This window comes from Rattus rattus, chromosome 8 (assembly GCF_011064425.1).
Source record: "Rattus rattus isolate New Zealand chromosome 8, Rrattus_CSIRO_v1, whole genome shotgun sequence".
NCBI lineage: Eukaryota > Metazoa > Chordata > Mammalia > Rodentia > Muridae > Rattus > Rattus rattus.
In genome coordinates this window covers 88,190,067-88,210,426 of record NC_046161.1, presented here as the reverse complement: position 1 = coordinate 88,210,426, position 20,360 = coordinate 88,190,067, and the positions used below count along the sequence as shown (strand labels likewise).

Sequence of the window (20,360 nt, the reverse complement as noted above, 5' to 3'; positions counted from 1 at the left end):
AGTGAAGGCCGGCCCTTAGCCCCTCAGTCATGGCCCAACGTGATGGGCGCCATCTTGCTCTTGAGAGCTGGGCCGGCCGGCTATGACCCAGAGAGGGCATGGGGACAGCCTTTGGGACACTTTCCAAATACAACCTCAGAGGGGCCTATTCTCTTCCCCACAGGGCCAAACAAGAATACATAAGCAAAAGCTACCTGGGGGGTGGGGATGGTGGTGGATCAGGCTTCTTGTTTCTCTCCCAATCTGAGCGCTATTTCAAGAAGGCGAAAGTGTTTGTTTGGGGATCTGGGCTATTTGCTTCCTGGATCTTCTATGGGGTGATCAGACTTAAAACAAGCCCCATTCTAGGCAAACATATGCTCTATGTCTGTCAAGTAGTATTTTCACACTTTGGGGGTTTGGGGGAGAAGGGCAAGCCAGTAGGAAGGGGCCTCGCTTGTTCAGTATGGGCTGACGCACCGTCATCATCTTAGGGCTGTCTTGGTTACGGTTCTTCATTTCCTCTTACGCTGCCACAGGGACGTCAAGCACAAAGGTGAAACCTAGGTCGTCTGTTTTAATTTCGTCTCAAAACTCCTAGGTCTTTGCATAACCTGTCCTTTTTATGTTCTGGAAGTTTCTACTCAGGAAATTTCAGTTTCTGTGAAAAGCATTTTATTCACATGCATGAGAGCTGTGGAGCAGACAGGCATACAGACAGCTATATCTCTGTCCTTCTGGCTTCTCAAGTCACCTCCCGAGTAAGCATTGATTTTCTGCGTGTTTTCCTCGGCACACTAAGTCTGTTCGTCATACGTGAATGTAGTTTTGGGCACTGTAAAAATAAAATGTCATTCAGTGGAAAAGACAAATTCATTGTGAGCAAGTGCCCTTTGAGATTAACTATCACACTTTGATATATGGTTTGTAGGTTGTGTGTTTTACTTTTTAAATATAACTTTACAGACTGGGCCGTCTTGAAGCGAGGCTATACCGTCCTACTGTTCCTCTGGCTGAAAGATCTGAGCACAGTGTGACAAATACTTTGGTGAGTGCCATTTGTCCCTGGTGAGTCTGTACATTTAAGTCTCTAATTCTGCTTTTGTTGTTGCTGTTGTTGTTGTTGTTGTTGTTGTTGTTGTTGTTGTTTTAGGAAAATAAAGGGTGGTAGAGGTCCCAGATACTTCTGCACACAATGACAAGGGTTGTGTCAAGAGGGCACGTGTCCTGATAGGCTCATTGCTATCATTGACCCCCAAGTATAGATGGGCTCAAACACTGCAGTGTTTACCTCTTGGTCATGTGACGGTGCAGGTTAGCTGGGGGTAGCTGTCTTTCATGTATTCATTCAGATTCAAGGCTGGGGGTGCAGTTCATTGTGAGACTCCTTGCCCAATGTGCCCAAGTTCCTTGGTTTGATCCTCATTAAACACTAACAGAAACAAGAAAATCAAAGTTTGAAGGAGGCTCCGCTGTCTGCTGCATGTGGCTTCCAAACGCCATGGGTGTATACTTGCTTTCCTCAGTAGAAGGAGCAAGGAGTGTCTGTAGGAGGTCCTTATGGGCAGAAGTGGTACACGGCACCTTCCCTCACATTCCATTGGCTGAAACCAAGACACATGACTACAGCTAACTACAGGGCAGCCGATTCTCAGAGACAACCAGGGAGATCTTCTGGGACAATGGTGATTTTCTTTGGCATTGAATGTAAAACCTCGGAAATGCTCACATATAAAGCTGTAGAGTAGAGTGGTTAGGGATGGGGTGGGTGGATGTTAGAAGATGACCTGGAGAAAGGCCTCATTTGCTGCCCTCCCAGAGGACCCAGGTTCAGTTCCTAGCACACACATAGGGCCTCACAACTATTTGTAACTCAAGGTCAAAAGGATCCAATACCTTCTTCTGGCCACCTTGGGCTCCAGGTGTGCACATAGCACACAAAATACTTCCAGGTAAATAAGTGCATACACATAACATAAAAATAAATAAATCTTTAAAAAGATATTAGAATGCCAGACATCTAGCTGCCCCCTTGTAAGCCTAGGTAGGAGACAGAGGCAAAGAGGTTACTCATGAGTTCAAGGCCAACTGGTCTACGTAGTGAGTTCCAAGCCAAATAGGGATATAAAACAAGACCCTATCTCAAACCAGCGGCAACAAATTATGGGATATGTTGAATTCCCAAATGGATACTCATAGGTTTTATCTGGTCATGTGGATAAAAAACAATGAAAGAAATTTCCCAAGGTGCCTCTGTTCATTCTGATCTTAAGACAAGGTAAACATCTCCCTGCTGCCAGTGGCCAGTGAGGCAGGAAGGGCATCCCCTCCCCTGCCTTATTTTCCTTTATCCATTCATTTGTTCAAGGCCTTTCTTGCTTTGTTCCTGATGTACTCTTGTGTCCAGAAAACTGGATTGAATTTCTCAATGGGATTCTGCTCCCACAACCAGGAGCTACAGTAATTTATCAAACATCCCTGGAGTTCTGAGCTCATGGTTCTGCCTAGTCCTGGGGACTTTGGGTGACAATTCTACCCAATCTGTACCAGGCCCTGTGATGCTAAACTAATAAGAGGGGTCCTCTAATAAGAGACTTCAAATAAATGTATTAGAAAAAACATTTTAATATAGACTAAAAGACTTGGGCAAGAACATTAATGCTACCCCCATCAAAATATAAAAAATTATACTATATATATATACATATATATATATATATATATATATATATATATATATTCTTCAGGAAAAGTCTCATTTGCCCAAACAGTGAGAGGTAAAAGTATGATCCCTACTTGGAGATGCTTAGCTGATTTTTTACTTTGTGTAGGTTTTCAGTCGCTGTAGGTCTTTGTACAATCCTCATCTCACTGGTAAATGTCAGGAAAGAGCCCCAGGAAAGTCTCTGCCTGGGCTGCATGGTGCATAGTTCTCTAGTTTTGTGGTCAAAATCTGCCTGATGAGATTCAATCTTGTCACTGGCCTTGATATTCCTGGCTTCCATATTCCCACCCTGAAAAATGAGCATTGTCCATTGTGTGGGAGGATCTGTTACTGGCCAGTGTGACGGCCTCTTAGTTTGCTGTTTGTACCTTCACCTCAGGAGTGGACTGAATAAATAACGATTTTTCTTTTTCAAAAACATGCTTCTACCCCCGAAAGTTCGCCTTCCGGGGTTATCGAGGACTAAGTGTCCACTGAGTTGGGGGCTAAGTTAGAGTCAAGAGTAAAATATGCTGAGTGTAGCGGGTGTACTGCTTGCTGGAAGCAGGCATCTGAGGGAGTAAGTTGAGAGTAAGCACAAGGTTTCAAAAGTCTCGGCTTAACAGATTTTCAGGAAGCACAGAGCCAAAGGTCACAGTCAGGAAGAATGGTGTCATGGTCCACTCACTTAGGAGACTGGCTGTGTTGTAAGAAAACCCCTGGCAGCGTGACCAGAGGAGCGTGCATTTATTTTGGCTCACAGATCCAGCGGATTCACTCCATGGTTATTGTGGTTTGTGCTCCCGAGCGGAACGTCACATCCTAGCAACAGCAATGGGTGGTGGAGGAGATTCTCATCGTAGATGCAAAGCAGAAAGACATCTATGGAGGAGACCTATGAAGGGACCAGGATCAAATAGAGCTATGATGATATGGCATCACTGACTACTTTTTCCAGTAGGTTCCATCTGCCAAAGTTTCCAGAACCTCCCAATGCTATCACCAACTGAGGTCCACACTTACAACCCAGAAGCCTCTGGGGGAACATTCCGTATTCCAACCATAATACTGACCAGTCATGACTTGTTAATTTCCGCTGCCATCTAATATGATTCCCTCCATGCACACAGCATACCAGGTTGACACAGGAGTGGCTTCTGACGTTTCTAGCTACATTATGTGACAAGGAGAGGTGTGTGACGATCAAATCAAGTAATCAGGATTTCACGACAGGAAACTTGCAGTGTCTGGAAAAAAGCCGCAGGTCCTGTGGCCACTGACATTGTTAGGATGGCAGATGTGGTGGCCCCAGAGATGTCACCAACAAGGCAGGGTTGTGGATAAGCCTACACTTCACATTTTTAGTATTTGACATTTTGAAAATGGCGTCAAAATAGATCTCAGTGGAAAAGGGGGCTTTCGTAAGTTAGTTTCGCTTTGATCTCATGGTTTATTATTTTTCCACTTCAATTATACGTGAGTTGTGTAACCCACATTGGAGACACCACAGTCTGTGCAGAGTTAGGTCACCTGAAGATGTCTGTCTGACCTTGTTTGTCCTGAGGAACGCTAACAAGTTGAACACAGCAGTTTCACACGGGCAACAGCCGGCCCAGTTGGTTATTTTGACCTTGGGAGCTTTATAGTTCGCAAAGCACAGAAGTGTTAGCTCTCTTCTGCCTGGCTCAGGGTTATGAAGGCCCTGTTACCTCTTTTAGAGAATTTTGCAACATGCTCGCGTCACATTTACGAAAGCTAAGGATTCATAGTAATTGGCTTTGTCGTTTCTCACACTGAAATCCCCTAGTTCTCGTCAAGAACCAATTTGGAAATCACCACAGAAAAGAGTTTGGGGTTTTGTTTTTAACTCAAGTAGCCTCTGGCTTTTACCAAAATTTTAAAGTTCTTTCCCTCCTCCAAAATAGTGGTTTTTGTTGTTGTTGTTGTTGTTTGTTTGTTTGTTTTTTTCTGCAATGGTGAAACAGAGTGAGTGAGGTTCTACGTGCAGAATGGTTTGGGCAACACAGGAACGTGAAAGCTAAGTCAACACTCTGTGAGAACAGTTGCCTCCCTTATGGTCAGTGTTGGTGTCTCTGTTTTGGAGACCGCTGTGAAGTAGCACTGTTTTGAAAAGAGAGAAAATTGTTTTTGAATCACCTTTCCTTAGCAACGTGCCTAACCAATGAGCTATGACTCTTTCAAAGTCTCTTGATAAGGTGACAGGACCAGAGGCCCAAAAGGCTGCCGGCTTCAGTAAAATCCTTGAGAGAACTGGTTGAGTTCTCTCTGTGCCTGGGATTTTCCTGAGGGCCCTAACACACTGGAACAAAGAGGCTTACTATCTACCATGGACACAAGCTTAGTTACTTTTTTTGTTGCTATGATAAAATACCCTGGCAAACACAACTTCAGAAAGAAAGGGTTTATTTTGGTTCACAGTCTGGGATAGTCCAACATGGTGGGAAAGTCGCCGCAGCAAGAGCTCGAAGCAGCCGTGCAGAGCACATCCACAAGCAGGAAGCAGAGAGCAATGAATGCTCACCCTCAGCTTGTCTTCTCCATTTCCTACAGTACCTGATCCCCGCTCAGGGAATGGTCCTGCCCACAATTAAGATGGGCTTTCCCACAAGAATGAACTTAATCAAGATACATTGTATCACAGACATTCTCAGAGACTGACTTTTAAATGACAGTTTCTCACAGGTATACTGAGAGGCTAGAGTGCTAAGTGATGGTTGACACTGAACACTGACCATCCTAGAGGCATTGACCTTGGGCTGTACTTCCCAAGCATACAGCAGTGGAGTTAGTCTGACTGGTGTGATGGGGTTACATGTTTGTCCAGGATCTCATCACAGGCTATCATCCCGAATCACAGAAGGAAGTAGCCTGTGAGAAGGCCTTTCTCGTTGAATTAAGTTCTTTGGCATCTGCTCTCCCAAGGTTGCCTTGCAAAAGAAGTAGCTTAGGATTCCCCCAGGGATAGACTGCGTCCTCCATCTGCAGCTAGACCATGCTTGGCTAGACTTTCAACTTTATTACAACACTTCTCTTCCTTTTTCCATTCTATATAAGAAAAATTCCTTTGTAGTTTGTTGTTTTAGTCCTGGATTTTGTTGTGTGCTGGGTTTTTATTGGTTTTGTTGCTTCTGTCCCCTCTTACTGTTATATTGTAAACATCTTTGTAATTCAAGGAGTACTCTTTGAAAACATGATTTTTTAATGACTATTATCTTTGCACAGGCATATTTTAGCCATTTTTAAAAATGGCAATTTTGATTGTCTCTGGTGCCCCACTGTTACAAATATATAAACACTCCTGTGAATTTTGATGAACACCTTGTGGACAATTTAAGAAAAATTCCCAGAAGTTGAATAATCTGATTTTTAAGGTTACCAATTGGTAAAATCTGATCCAGAGGGGCATCTGTGTCTATTCCAGAACCCAGCCCCTTTGGGTTCCTCAGACGAAAATGATGCTCATGGGTCCCAGTGATGTCAGAAGTTCTGATCACAATCTCAGGCATTTCAGATTTATCCATATCACTCTGTGGAGACTTGGGCTAACCATGTCTAGGTTTCACCTGCTGTCTTTCAGATATCAGAAATATACATTTTAATGTGCCTTTCATATTCATATACACGCCATACAGGGCCTGAGACCTGCTTATATGTTACACATGCAAACACGTGTCTAGTTTGATACATATTCATTCCATTGGTGTTTATTACACAGAAAATAGTTAGGGAACCCTGAGCTAGTATAGGGTCATATTCTGTGTTGCTATAAATAACATCTGATAAATAAAGACATCATTAAATAAGATATTTATTCAGCGTATAGTTCTGGAGGTTGACAAATACGACACAGACATCTCTGCTCCAATGAGAGTCTCTGGACAAATGACATCACAGCACTGGGAACACCTGCTACACAGAGAGGAGGGATTCAGAGAAGGGTCAGGTTTATGTAGAGCAACGCCCCCATGACCTAATTCCTTCCAATGAACCTCCACTTCCTAAAGATCTCACTGCCTCAACGCCACCAAGCCTCCAGCACATAGACTCTGGAGGAAAACTACCAAATCCATAGCACACGTCCAAATGAGAAATTAACTTTTCTTTTTGGCTTTGAACTTTTGCTTTAGCTGGTATGTTACAGCACAAAGATGGTTATTAGACGGGGAGCCAGGAAACTATTGTAAATATGAGAGCAGTGCAGTAAACACAGGTCATGACTTCCCATGATCGCCCATAGATTCAGGGGCAGAGAGTGAACTAGACACAGGACCCAAAGATGCCCAACCTTCTAGAACCAGACAGAAGGCACCAACAATAAGACTGACTCCTGAAGCAGCCCCCTGCCTCAGCCAGGGAAATTGTATCTGCTCTCTGATAGGTAGGTTATACCTCAGGACTCACATGTATAGTTTAGACCTTGGGGTTAGGGACCCAGGCCATCCTCTGAGTAATGCCAGTCCCCTGTGATCTCTGAGACCTGAAATGGACTTAGGAGGGCAGAGAGCAGTCATCTATAAGATACTTTCCTTCAAAACTGAGCCATAGTGGGTCTAGGGAAAGAAACTAGGTCAGCATCAGGGCAAGAGCCAAGGTTAAGTATTAGGCAGAGCTCGTCAGGCCAGGAGACATGAACTGCGAAGTAGACAAAGCAAGGGTCTGGTGTGGAGCTCCCATGGATCCCACCCTGAGGAAGAACATGATGAAATTCCAAGCCAGGGGAGGTGCCCGTAAAAGTCTGAAAGGTGCTGTGACCAGACCTTCTCACCAGAGAAGTGGGAACGGTGGGCCAGACAGCAGGGACCTGAGTGTGGAGACTTAGAAACAGGTGAAGTGGTAGTCACAGTGGAAAACCTGTTGAACGAACCCAATCAAACTTAAAAACTATCATTTAAGAGGATGCATAATGGTCTATTGCCTCTGTACAACACTGCAGAAAACATCAACCCATGCCCACCTGTCATGTGATGGTCTGACAGCCCCCCCACTTCCTCTCATTCTCCTAACTCATCTGTCAAAGGGGCACATCCTGTCATGTGCCTCTCTCTCTGTCTCTCTGTCTCTCTCTGTCTCTCTCTGTCTCTCTGTCTCTCTCTCTCTGTCTCTCTCTCTCTCTCTCTCTCTCTCTCTCTCTCTCTCTCTCTTTCTCTGTGTGTGTGTGTGTGTGTGTGTGTGTGTGTGTGTTTTCTAGACCAAGTTTCTCAGTGCAGCCTTGGCTACATTGTCCTACCTTGCTCTGTAGACCAGGCTGGCCTTGAACTCAGAGAGCTCAGGCCTCTGCCTCTGGAGCACTGGGATTAAAAGTTTGCACCGCTGTCATTTATTTGTCTTTCAATTTCTGCCTCTACAGTCTGCTCCACTGTCTACAGTCCCCTGTTCAGATTCAGATACCATAACCCTGCATGTAATTCATTTGTGCCTACCCATGGCCACACTGTCAGCTGGTGAGGAACGACACCCTGTGATAGCACTTCTCCATGCCCGGGACACCAGAGAAGCTGCTGTTATGAACATCCTCACCATCTCATGGCTGTTCTCAGTCCCATATTATGGATACAAGCTTAGATCAGCAAAGATTCTAATGGTGTTTACGATCTCCCTCAAGCTGGGGCTCGGCTAATGGAGGCTGACATTTCAGGAATGACTGGGACAATCCATGTCCTTGCTGTGTTTGCTCCACGTGAGGTTCACAATCCTGTCATCCTACAAATTTTTCTTTAAAAAAAATTTTTTTTAGCCCTAGAAGTAGTGGTGCACATCTTTAATCCCAGCCAAAGGTAGAGGCAGGTGAATCTCTCTGAGTTTGAGGCCAGCCTAGTCTACATACTGAGTTCTAGGACAGCCAAATCTATATAGTGAAACCTTGTCTCAAAACAAAAATTTTTAGATTCATATTTTATGTGCATGAGTGTCTGTTGGCATGCATGCATGTATGTATGTACCTACGTATGTATGTGCGCCATGCACCTGCTGCTCACAGAAGCCAGAAGAGCAGGTCAGAGTCCTCTGGATACTAGAGGTAGAATGGTGTGAGCTACTATGTGGGTGCTGAGAACCAAACCCAGGGTCTGCTGCAATGCTCTCAACCACTAGGTCATGTCTCCTTCAAGCCTTCTCAGCTGATGCAGTCTTCTGATACATGACCTCTGGTCATTCAGAGGACGGAGTCCTTGGGCTAGGGAACTGGTGAGACTGATGCTTCTGCACCTAACCAGTGAGAGAGAGAAATCAGAGTTCTGTGACACCTAGACAGGGTTTCTGCATCCCACAGTGGCCCCAGCACACATAAGCAAAAAGTAAAAGGTGCTCAGTAGGACTCCTGATTGCCAGGTACTGCTGGTGTCCTGACTCCTACCTGTCTGTATTGACTCCATGTCCCATCTCCACTATGAGAGCTGGTGTCCCGACTCTCACCTGTCTGTATTGACTCTACGCCCCATCTCCACCATGAGAGCTGCATCTACCCATTTTACAACCAGAGCTGCAGGGAGAGTCTAGCACAAGATAACTCTGTCCCTTCCCCATGAATCTGTATCACCTCCCTTGTCCTGTAGAAGTGGGTGCCACTAGTCCAAGGGGTCCTTGGCTCAAAGAGGTTCAGCAGTCCCTGATGGGACATCCCATCACTGTAGCCAGGCACTACTTGGCAAATCTTCACCCCATGCAGAAGAGATCAGCCATTTCCCATTATCTAAATGCCATGGAGCATGAATGGTCACGTAGACAGTTATCAGGAAAGCTGGAACAGTGGGTGGTTTTTTAGGGACCATCCTACCCAGGGTCAGGAGCCCCAACTTTATTTTCATTTTATTGTAGGTGAGCAAAAGGAAGTGCTATAGATCTACAGGGATGACTCAGATAGAAAATACAACTGTCAGCAAGTACAGGCCGGGGCGTGAGAACACTGAATGCCTTGTGCCTTGTGAGTTACCGCTAGAGTGCTATACTTACTACCCATCCCCGTACTTGCAACAGGGTCTCATCCTGAGCCCAGGCTGGCCTTCAGTTCTTCCTTCTCCTACCTCTGCTGGGATCACAGGTATGCATCAGCTTCCTAAACTGTTTTTGTAACTTCTTGTGACTCCTCCCCACCACATTGCCCAAAAAAAGAAACAAAATGTTATTTTTTTAATTTCTTAATTTTTGTTTTCAAAATAGAGGACCGTGGCAGGTAAGAGCAATTGCTGTTCTTCCAGACGACTAAAGTTGACTTCCTCGCAACCATAGCAGGCTGCTATCAAACATATATATGCTTGAATATACATACATATATATATGTATGTGTATATATATATATATATATATATATATATATATATATAGAGAGAGAGAGAGAGAGAGAGAGAGAGAGAGAGAGAGCTACGGCTCCAGGAGATCAATGCCTCTGGCCTCCTCATGCACATATCATATGCAGACGCACATGCATAATTTAAAATAAAATAGCGTCTGGAGAGACAGCTCAGTGCTAAGGGACGTGTATTGTTCTTGCACAGGACCCAAGCTGAGTCCCTGCACCTGCATCAGGCAGCCTATGAAGCTCAACTCCAAGAGATCCACCATGTTGCTGAGCTCTTGGGACCTGTGTGTGTGTGTGTGTGTGTGTGTGTGTGTGTGTGTGTGTGTGTGTGTGTGCGCACATTCATGCACTACGTACACACAAATAATAAATTTAAATAATAAACATTTTTAAGTGGTTTTACGAAATGAACTAAGAAGCAAAGGACACGCCCCACCTCGGGAAGCCACGCCCCTATTGTTTACTTGGCCGTTCAGTGTCTAATTTGGGGTTGGTTAGGCCTGTTCAGTGCTCTGGCAGCTGTGACCTCACCCTCTGCTCCCAGACATCCCAGCTCTATGGAATGACAGCTTAGATATCCCTACACTCAGTGTCAAATGCCCTCTTCCTCCTCCCTGAGGCTGTAACTTCAAAGCTAGGTAAAGACCCCAAGATCTAAGAAATAGTCACACGGTGAAAATCGGGACAATCATCCTTCTCAGCCTGCTCCGTAATTCCATTTCCAGAATGTGCTTTGTCTGGTCTGCCCTTCATACCGATTATTCTCTTCACCTCCACCAAGCGGCCCCGCCCTAATGGAGGGAGATTAACCCTTCTTTGCCCCCTTTCAATCTCATTTCGCTGAGAGCTTGCTTCTCACAGCGCTGCTCACTGGGCGAGAGCACGGCTGAATGCTCCATGGCGAGATGGAGCCTTTCCTTTGAAGCACAGAAACTGCAGTTAAACACCTTCTTGCCCGACTTGGCCCTGAAAAGACGGTTTTGAAACTGAACTTGTTGGGAGTTGCCTGGGTCTGCAGCATGGAATTGCGTAAGAACCTGGGCATCTGGGTCAAGGGAGACTGAACTCAACCCCTCAGAACCTGCCGTCATGGAGCCCAGGGTTTATTTGTTCCCTGGCCCTGCAGAAGGGTCTCCGGCATCCCTGAAGTGTATGTGACACCCTGTGCGGAAGTGATACATCTGCATACATTAGCTTACCGTCCCCATTTCTACAAGACCTTGAGGAGGACAAAGGTTTGTCAGGCCTGGTAGGGAGCTGTTCATCGGGACAGGAACGAAGGCAGTTTGAGTCGCTGATTTTTTCTGTCAGGTTTGTGCCGATTGGTTTCGAAGCCATGCTGAACAACAGAAAATGAAACTCGCAGCTTATTTTTAGCCGCTCATGCTAACTCATGAGATGTTTCTTTGCAAACCAGATAGAAGAAAGGTGACTTCAACCAGCTAAATTTAGAATGATTGGCTTCCAGCAATTAAGCCTGGCCGTCTGATACTACCCACGTATCAGAGGCCCTGGGGCCTAGGGAATGTGCAAGCTATACTTACGATTTTGTTTAAAATGATTTTTAGTTCAGCTTTTTAAAGACGTGAGTGTATTTGCTTTGGAGAAGAACTGAGAAACACATTATAAACGCTCGTCTTCTGGCATCGGATCATTTTTGTGTAATCTACAACAGCTTCATAAGTAAGCGACAGTCTGGTATTTCTTCTAAAAGGAGCCAGTCTATAAAATCACAGGGAGCAGAGCCCTGCAAAGTGGGGGGCGTTGTTTCTTCCCCTCTGCCAGCACTATCTTTGAACTTGAGAAAGTGTAGAAGACATTTTTTTAAACCGTCTTCCCTGTCTTACAATTCTCTGAAGCACGTGCTGGCCCCAAGGGCCTGTGGGGATGACGAGGTCCTCTTTGGAGGCGGAGGTGATCTATTAGCTCACCACCATTTCCATTTCCCCTTTCCTGTCCCGGGAAGGGTAGGTTTCACAGCTTCTCAGTCAACTCGGGGTTTTTCCTTGAGGAATGAGTGGTAAAATCTTTAAAAGGTCTTCGAAGGGACCTCCAGGGCCATTACTTTCCACATGGGCCAAATTCTGCACTGCTAGAAAGTGTCTTGCTAACCCCAAAATGGAAGGTGCCCTTGGTGGTGAGGGAACTAGTAAAAGAGTCCCATCCTTGAGTTAGGAGTCAACAGCACACTCTAATGGGCCATTCTACTGCATGAGGCAAAGCCCGGGAGACACAAAGACCCCACAGGAGGCAAGCCCAGAGACCCGGATAAAGATGGCTACTTCAGTACACAAATTCTTTCTGTGCTTTCCGTTCTGTCCAAAGAAAATGGAATCACTAAGGAATGCTGGTTGAGCTGCCTTGGCTGAGGTGAGGTACACAGCTAAGACTCTGAGCTGCAGATACATTTATCTGACAAAAGAGAAGACCTAGGTTCAGCCTGGGAACATCTGTTGTCAAGGGGAGGTCCATATAGGAAGGGAGGATCCTCTTACATGAGGTACAGGTGTACCTCCATAAAGCTGGGGGCGGGGTGTGATTCTTTCACAGGAAGTACATGCTGTCCATCCACAGGAAATCCTGTTTATAGTCCCACCTTTCATTCTCTACCTGATTATCATTCTCTCTAGAGAAAAGAAACTTAGCTAGACTAGCCTATCATCATGTCTGTCTGTTTGGTCAGTGGCAAACAGTCCCGGTAGCAAATGGGTCTGTTATGGGAATGCCAGTGACCCACATGGACTCAAGGTCATCAGATTCTACCCTTCAAATGCACTGGGGTGGGGTGGGGGGAGCAAAAGCAAAGATCACGCAGTTGCTGAAGCTGACGTAGCAATGCTCATTGGGAAGGTAGCCTGTGTTGAGGGTGCTCCAACTGAGGATGTCTAGTGGACTAGCTTGGGTCAAGGGGCAGCCCCCCTTCCATCTCACCAGTTTTCCCCTTTTCTTTGTTGAAAACCTCATGTCTCAGTTTTCCCCCTCTTCCAGCTCTTTCTTGGTGTAACCACCTCTGTGTGGTCCTCGAGGCTCGATGCCTGACTCTCACCATCAGGTCTTTACCCCATGCTAATGTCTGGAAGTAGAAAGCCGATGTCTAAGACCTGGAGGCGTCTTAGTGCTCCAACTGTGCAGACACCCGCCCACTTACCACCTCACTACACAGAGTGAGGTCATCCTCTCCTGTTCCCAGGCAGGGTGGAGCAGGTTGATAAGGAAACCCCTTAGACAGAGCCATCTCACTGGCTTACAAAATAACCTGCCACAGACACGGGAGGCAGGGGGTTGGAATCTAGCTCTGGGTCTACCCAGCTGAGAAAGCAAGCCGGGGTGGGTTCTTTTAGGATCGCATACAAAATGGAACTTCTATCCATACGTACAGAATGGATTTTAGTTAGGAGTAAATGAACAGTTGAAATCCCAACACTCAGGAGGCAAAAGCAAGCAGATCTCTTGAGCTTGAGGGGACTCTGGTCTATAGCGATCTTTCAGACAGCCAGAACTACGTAGAAAACCTGTTTCAAAGAAGGAAGGGAAGGAAGGAAGGAAGGAAGGAGGGAGGGAGGAAAGAAGGGAAGGAAGAAAAGTGAGCAGCTATTGAACATCATTCATTCATTAAAATGATGCATTTAAACACGTAGTTGAGAAAAACATCTTACTGTCTTACACAAAAATCAGACTCTCAAAAGCACACATAGGTCATGAAAGAGGACTTAAATAACTTAAATGTTTTTCTACATTCAACTCTGTCATAGTTTTCTCTTGTTTATGGTGGAAAAGTGCATTAAAATGTAGTTGAGAAAGAAAGGGTAAATCCTGAGTGGAACTCCTCGGCTTCAGAATGGCCATTGTGCGGTTTTCATTGTGGTGTATAGCATTTGTGACTGCAAAAGTCTTTGTTTGAGTGGCTTCCTTAGTCTAGCTATGTGGTGTTTTTATTTGTGAGTTCATTACAATAAAGTAAATTAAAAAAAAAAAAGTCCACTAAAACCATATAGGAGCCGGAAAGGGCCAGGGAGGTAGCCCCAGGTCTCAGTGTGAAAGAAAATAAAAATGAACACAACAAAAAATGGTGGACATCCATCCTGAGAAATAGCTACCACCCCCAAGACTGAATCTGCTGTCTACATGCGTGTGTACGCATGGGCATCTACCCCCCCAACACAGACATACCTACACAAACACACAATAAAAATAAAATACGGGAAAAATACATGTTGGGGAAAAGTCCTCGTAATATGTACTTGATTTTCTGTTCAAGATAAGAATACTGTTTGGAGTTGAAACTAAGCCATCCTTGATAGGTGCATTGACTTCTTTTTTGTAACTGGAATTAAATTCTAGCTAGTCGATATGCAAGACACACAGTTCAGGTGTTTTATTTACAAGTCGTAAAGCCTCGATTGGAGCTATTCTAACTCATTTCCCAGCCATGTGTCCCTTGTTACTTGCTGGTTTTCCTGGCCATGGGTTCACAGTCCCTGTCCTCTGATGGCGGTCTCCTCCACTCTCTGAGTCCTTTCTTCCTCCTCCCTCTCTACCTGCAACTGAATACCCGCCTACATCACTCTATTGCCCAATCATAGGCTTTAGCCCTTTATTGACCAATTAACTTGGGGAGCAAAGTTACATAGCATCACATGGTGTCTGTGACTATCTCCTCATGGGTGGAGGGAACCAGATCTTGGGGGGGGGGGCTAGTATTTAGCATTTGAATACATAGCAGTACCAGACCACTCCCTCCATTTTCTTTCATTGCTAATTTAGATTAAAAGCCAGATAATCTATAACAAACTTGTTCATAAATGCTAAACCTAGTAGGATGAAGGAAGTCAGCTCTTATTTTTAATGCAATGAATGGGTGAACTAAATTATTAAGGGTGTCATGTGGGTCAAATCTGTATGTATGTGGTGCTAGGGAGGAAACTCGGAACCGTATGTATACTGAGTTACACCCCAAACCTGAGCTGTAACACGGAGAAACTGAGCTTTCCTCAATGAGATGTTAGCACTTGCAGAATTGGGAGCTTTTCCCACCCACTCTGCATCATGAAACATTTACGAAGTGCAACAAACTTACCTCCAAAATGGTTGCTCTGCCTTCTATTCCTAATTTCCCAACATGGCCCATTTAAGATTTGTTTTGTTTTGTTTTGTTTCATTCTCTTTTCAAATGGCTGGGTTCCGGCTGCCTCTGGCTGGTGACAGTTTAGGTACCCACAATTCCCTGAGCCTGGTTCACATTAAACAGAGATAGCCACAGCTACAGGGAACCAGGGTGCTCCAGGAGAACTCTTTCTCCCCAGTATGTCATCGCAGTGGAAAGACTTCTGGAGTTGTTTGGAGAGAATTATTTTGGAGTTACTTGCAGTAAGCAGTTTCGTTTCATGCCTTAGCTTTCCATCGTCTAATCTCAGATTCCAATCCTAGTCTTAGTATAACAGTGATCTTTAAAACTGATGATAGTAACACTGTAGGATACAATTGGTATTGTTAAATTAGAATTTATTGATATAACATAGTTAAAATAAGGATGGTTTTCAGCTTTGGTCAGTATACAGAAGTTCCCGCCCAGATCTCTGGGCAAGATACAGTCATCAGAACCGTGATGGACTTTATCAAAAATGTCAGCTAAAATATCATCCCATTATTTTCTAAGAGTCTTTTTTTTTAATGTATGAGTGTTTTGGCTACATATATGTCTGGGTATCACAAGTGTGCCTGGTGCTCAGAGAGTTCAGAAGAGGGCATTGGATTCTCTGGAACTGGAATTATAGATGGTTTTGAGCCTCGATGTGGGTGCTGGGAATCAAACCCAGATCCCCTAAAGAAAAGCCAGTTTTCAACTGCTGAGCCATGTCTCCAGGCCCCCTCCCAAATTACTTTAAGTCTGTTATAAATGACTTTATTGAGGGTGAGGCAGCACAAACCTTTAATCCCAGCATTCAGGAGGCAGAGGCAGACAGGTATCTGTGAGTTTGATGCTGGACTCATTTACATAGTGAGCTCCTGGCCAGTCATAGCTAGACAGTGAGATTCTGTCTCAAGAACATAGATACTAATTAATAATTAAAGAAGGAAAGAAAGAAAAAGAACTCCCATATTGTTTCCAGGTCTGAATTTCATCAACCTTATAAAAAAATTTCTGCCTCTTACATTTAAAATTTTTAAACAACAATATTAAGCATGGTGAACATTGATTCTTAAAATCAGTCGACTAGCTAACCTGATCATGAGTGCCCCTACTTGTATTTGATTAGGTATAAAATGAAACCAGCTGCGATGTTTTAAAGCCATGAATGGCATCAAGAAATATCATGCAAACCAATTCAAATGTTTATAAACCGAGGATTCCTGTGGGACCCAGTGCCCTGACTTGATTTTTTTTTTTTTAAATGAGAAGAGTCAAGCTCTGTTCAGACTTGAATTATGCACTTTGCATAAGCCGTGCCATTTAACTTTAACCCACAGGCCTGGAGATAAAATTAGCTCCTCCTGCAGAATACAGAGGCCATGGGCAAGCAAGAGCGTAAGTCAGAGAAAGACGTCTGCAGCCCTGCTCTGGTCTCTAGCTTGTCCTTGCTGAATTGTTTTGGGAACCTTGTGTTTGACTTGTCAGAGCCTACAGTTTTCATCGGAGGAAAAGGGATTCTCATTTAAGCTAATGACTGTGCATATTCCCCGAGGATGAGTGAGGGGCCTGCCATTCTTTTAAAATCCTAAGCAAATGTATATCTTTGCCACTTGTAATCGTGATAAAGCTTAAATAATTCAGGCATGAGCATGGCTTTTGCTACGCCCAGTATAAAACAAGATTTATTGGTGGACAGCATCTACCCAGACTCATTCCCTAGAATATTTACAGCTAGAATTCATGTTTGTTTAAACCATGTAGGCTTGGTAAATATATCATTTGCTCACTGTTTGAGACATCACAAAATAACATCCAATATCTGTCTTTTTGTTCATTTTGACAAAGAGTAAACAAGGATGCCCAAGAGAGAGGTGTGGAAACTCTTAGACCTGGCACCTCGTTGTAAGGAGTATAAGTGTGGGACCCAACCACAGCTTCCGCCCTTCCCTATAAAGCCATGGTTCTCAACCTGCTGCATATCAGATATCCTGCATATCACATATTTACATTATGATTCATAACAGTAACAAAATTACAGTTGTGAAGTAGCAACAAAAGTAATTTTACGGTTGAGGGTCACCACTACACGAGGAACCGAATTAAAAGGGTCGCAAACGGCATCAGGAAGGCTGAGAGCCGCGGCTATAAAGGAATGTACACTGTTACTCACTCGTCTCCAGGGAACCTGGGATGGATGACCGCTGCTGTCACTGTCATTTATTATCCCAGACTGAGGAGGCACTCACTGGGCTCAGTGTAGTCACCACTGATTCTGTATCTTGATAGTACGTTGTGAACCTGTAATGTGAATGTCCAGCCTTCAGATGTCATTCATGGGACTATCTCAACAGGCTGTGTGAGTCACATGCCAAGCTGTTTCCTTTAACTTTCTACTCATCTTGAAGGGATCCTGTAATGATATTTTTGAGAATTCGGGAATTTGTTTTCTTTGAAAAAACAAAACAAAACACAGAAATATTAGAAGAATGCGTTTTTGTTTTAACCCCAGGTATGAGGATGTACTGCTGCTGCTTCTGGACTGTCTGAAACAGCTTACTATGATTTGCCTCGTGCTTTAGCAGAAGCATGATTTTGCCAGCTGCTGACTTTGGGATTCTGGGGACTTTTAGAGGGTATATTAGTGCTAGGGCCCGGGAGAGGCATGGTGGGTGGTTGTTATTAGTTTAGGGAGGTTGTTTCCAGTTTGTTACTAGACTAGTCAAAGAAGAAACAAAAGGAAAGAAATTAGATTCAGTGACCTCTTTCCCTTCTATCCTTGTTTCTTTCCTATCTCGTGTTGGAGGGGGTGGGGGCAGGAGGAGGGGGCAGGGATAAAGGCTAGGAAAAAGAAGCCACAAAGTAGCAAAGACCAGGCACAGGATCCTGCTTTGTAGATGACCGTGGTAGTTACCTTGGTGCCTGTAACTCCTCATAACTGTCTAATTCTAGACCCCCTCAGTAAAGAAGGAATTAGCACAAGGACACTCCATTCTAATATTCTGTCACTGTCCATATTAGCCAGAGCTTAGAGAGTAGTGATATGAGGGTCAGAAAGATGGTGCCACCATTGCTGTTAGACCAGGAACTACTGTTTTCCTTAAAGCCCCTTTCATTTCTGGGGTTCCTGTGGGAGAGAAGTGAGCTTCAAGAAGAAGGCTTGCGAGGATCAGGTAGGACCCCCCCCCCAAATCCCCGCTTCCCGACGACCTGACAGAATAAAGCCTGTGGGCTAAAGATGGGCATGTATGCTTTCCACACATCTAGAAACCACTTCTGCCCGGAGGAAGAAGATATAATTCAAACTAGAAACAACCCAGTTGTGAAGCCTAGTGCCCAGGCTGAGATTTTTCAAATGTATTTTCGCCTTTGAGCAATTTTTAGGACACATGAATATTTTGCTGACCTCGTTATTTCCAGGCAGTCCTCGCAGAAGCTAGAGTCGCTAAAAAACTGACAAACCCAGAAAATATTAATTCATGGTTGCATTGTTAAAATTAATTAACATTAGCATGTTTGGTGATGCAATAGGCAATTAAAGACCGTGTGAGAGATGAGATGAAAAATGTAAAGATATTATGTATTTAAAATCAGGCCCTAGCATTTCATAGAAAGGCTGGCTTATAATGACAGCTCTGGGGTGTGTATGGTCTCTTTGTAGGAAAGAATCTCTTTTGTTTTCTTAAAAGACTACTTGGTATACAGCATGCTATTTTTTTTCTTCTGTTTTAATCTGCTGATAGGATCTTTAAAAAAAAAAATCTACCAACCTACTCTTATTTCACTTTGGTTTTATAGCAAAATAGTATTTGCTTATGAGGTACTTCTTATAAATCCTGAATAAGCAGACATTTAATAGTTTTTTTGTTCCCCGCGTTAAATGTTTTGTTGCAATTTGAACTCGAATATGTGTATGTATGTGTATGCGCATGTGCTCATATGCATATGTGTGTGTATGCATGCGTCTATGTCTGAGAGAGGACGGGTCTGTGCACAAGAATTCTTGAAGGCTTTTTTTAAAAATTATCCTTCATACTTAGGAACTGGAGTCTATAGAAAGCGATCACATTTATTACGTACAGCCACACTAGGTCCCATCAATCCTGAGCAGTGGGGGAGTGGCATGAGGAAGACATCAGATTTGGTGTCTGAGTAGATGAGACTTAATTTTCAGGAAACATTCCACTCATAAAATGGATAACAGCCCTGCATCAGTCCTGACCTCCTAATGTCAATGCCATGGAGCAAGTGTGAAGGTAAAATAAGCCTCTAAGTCAGACAAAGGGACGTCGCCTCTCAGCACACATCCCTTCTCGCCAGTATATACTATCCCCAGCCTTTTGCTATTCCTACAACGGGCTCGCTCGCTCTGGAGGGGGAGGGGGAGGACAAATCACTCTATGTTTGGAACATGTACGGTATGCTGCTGTACATCTTACGATTATTTAGGTTAATATCCTAAAGATAGCTCTAATTCTTTAAGAAGGCCAGCTGTACATCTGAAGGAAGCTGGCATCGGTTTCTTTTCTGTACTGATTTTATTTGGTTTCACGTGCATCTTCATACCATCCTGTCTGCAGCGGTATCTGCCATTCTGTACTGCAGATACATTTAGCTGGATACATTTACGCTGCCTGTGGTTAAAGGTTATAGAACGGATACAGACAACTGATCATGCATTCTTCTACAAGGCTGCCGGCACCTTAGGGTTTTGGAAGAAAAAAAAAAAACAATCTACAAATGCTATTTTCTTTATCAGAATCCATCTTCACTTGGCAGTAGCTTAATAGGTCTGTTATTTTTTTTAATTATTATTTTTATTTTTCTTGCTGCTGCTAGCGATTCCATGAAATTAACAGTCTATAAAATGCATCCCCGAACAGATACCTACTGCATTGCAAGCTCTCTCCAAGAAGAGGATATGACTGTATTCACTCCAGCTGACTTCCTTCCTTAGCACACGGACTGTTTGATTTGCAGAAGCAGACGATTCATTCACTGTGCAGCCGCACTGCCTAAGTGCATGGAATGCCTTCGACTGCCTGGTTGCAGAATTTGGAGTTTGCTAAGCAGTGGTTAGTGATTGGGCTCATCTTGCATCACCAGTTGATGACATTTTTCTTTGTTCCCTCCTACCCAGTTGAACCAAGACTCTGAGGCTGATATGCAATGTCACTTACAACATTAATCAGATACTGCATTTAAGGTGAGCTATCCCTTGCCGCCGCCGCCTC

The 20,360-nt window shown here is 44.1% G+C and overlaps 1 long non-coding RNA gene across 1 annotated transcript; it reads right to left on the bottom strand.

Annotated features, from left to right (window-relative positions):
* Positions 1–15,485: 15,485 nt before the first annotated feature.
* Positions 15,486–20,123, bottom strand: LOC116907073. The gene is made up of 2 exons (XR_004388802.1): positions 20,018–20,123; positions 15,486–17,539 (listed from the first exon to the last, which is right to left on the bottom strand). It is a non-coding gene; the product is annotated as an uncharacterized LOC116907073 (long non-coding RNA).
* Between the last annotated feature and the right edge of the window lie 237 nt (positions 20,124–20,360).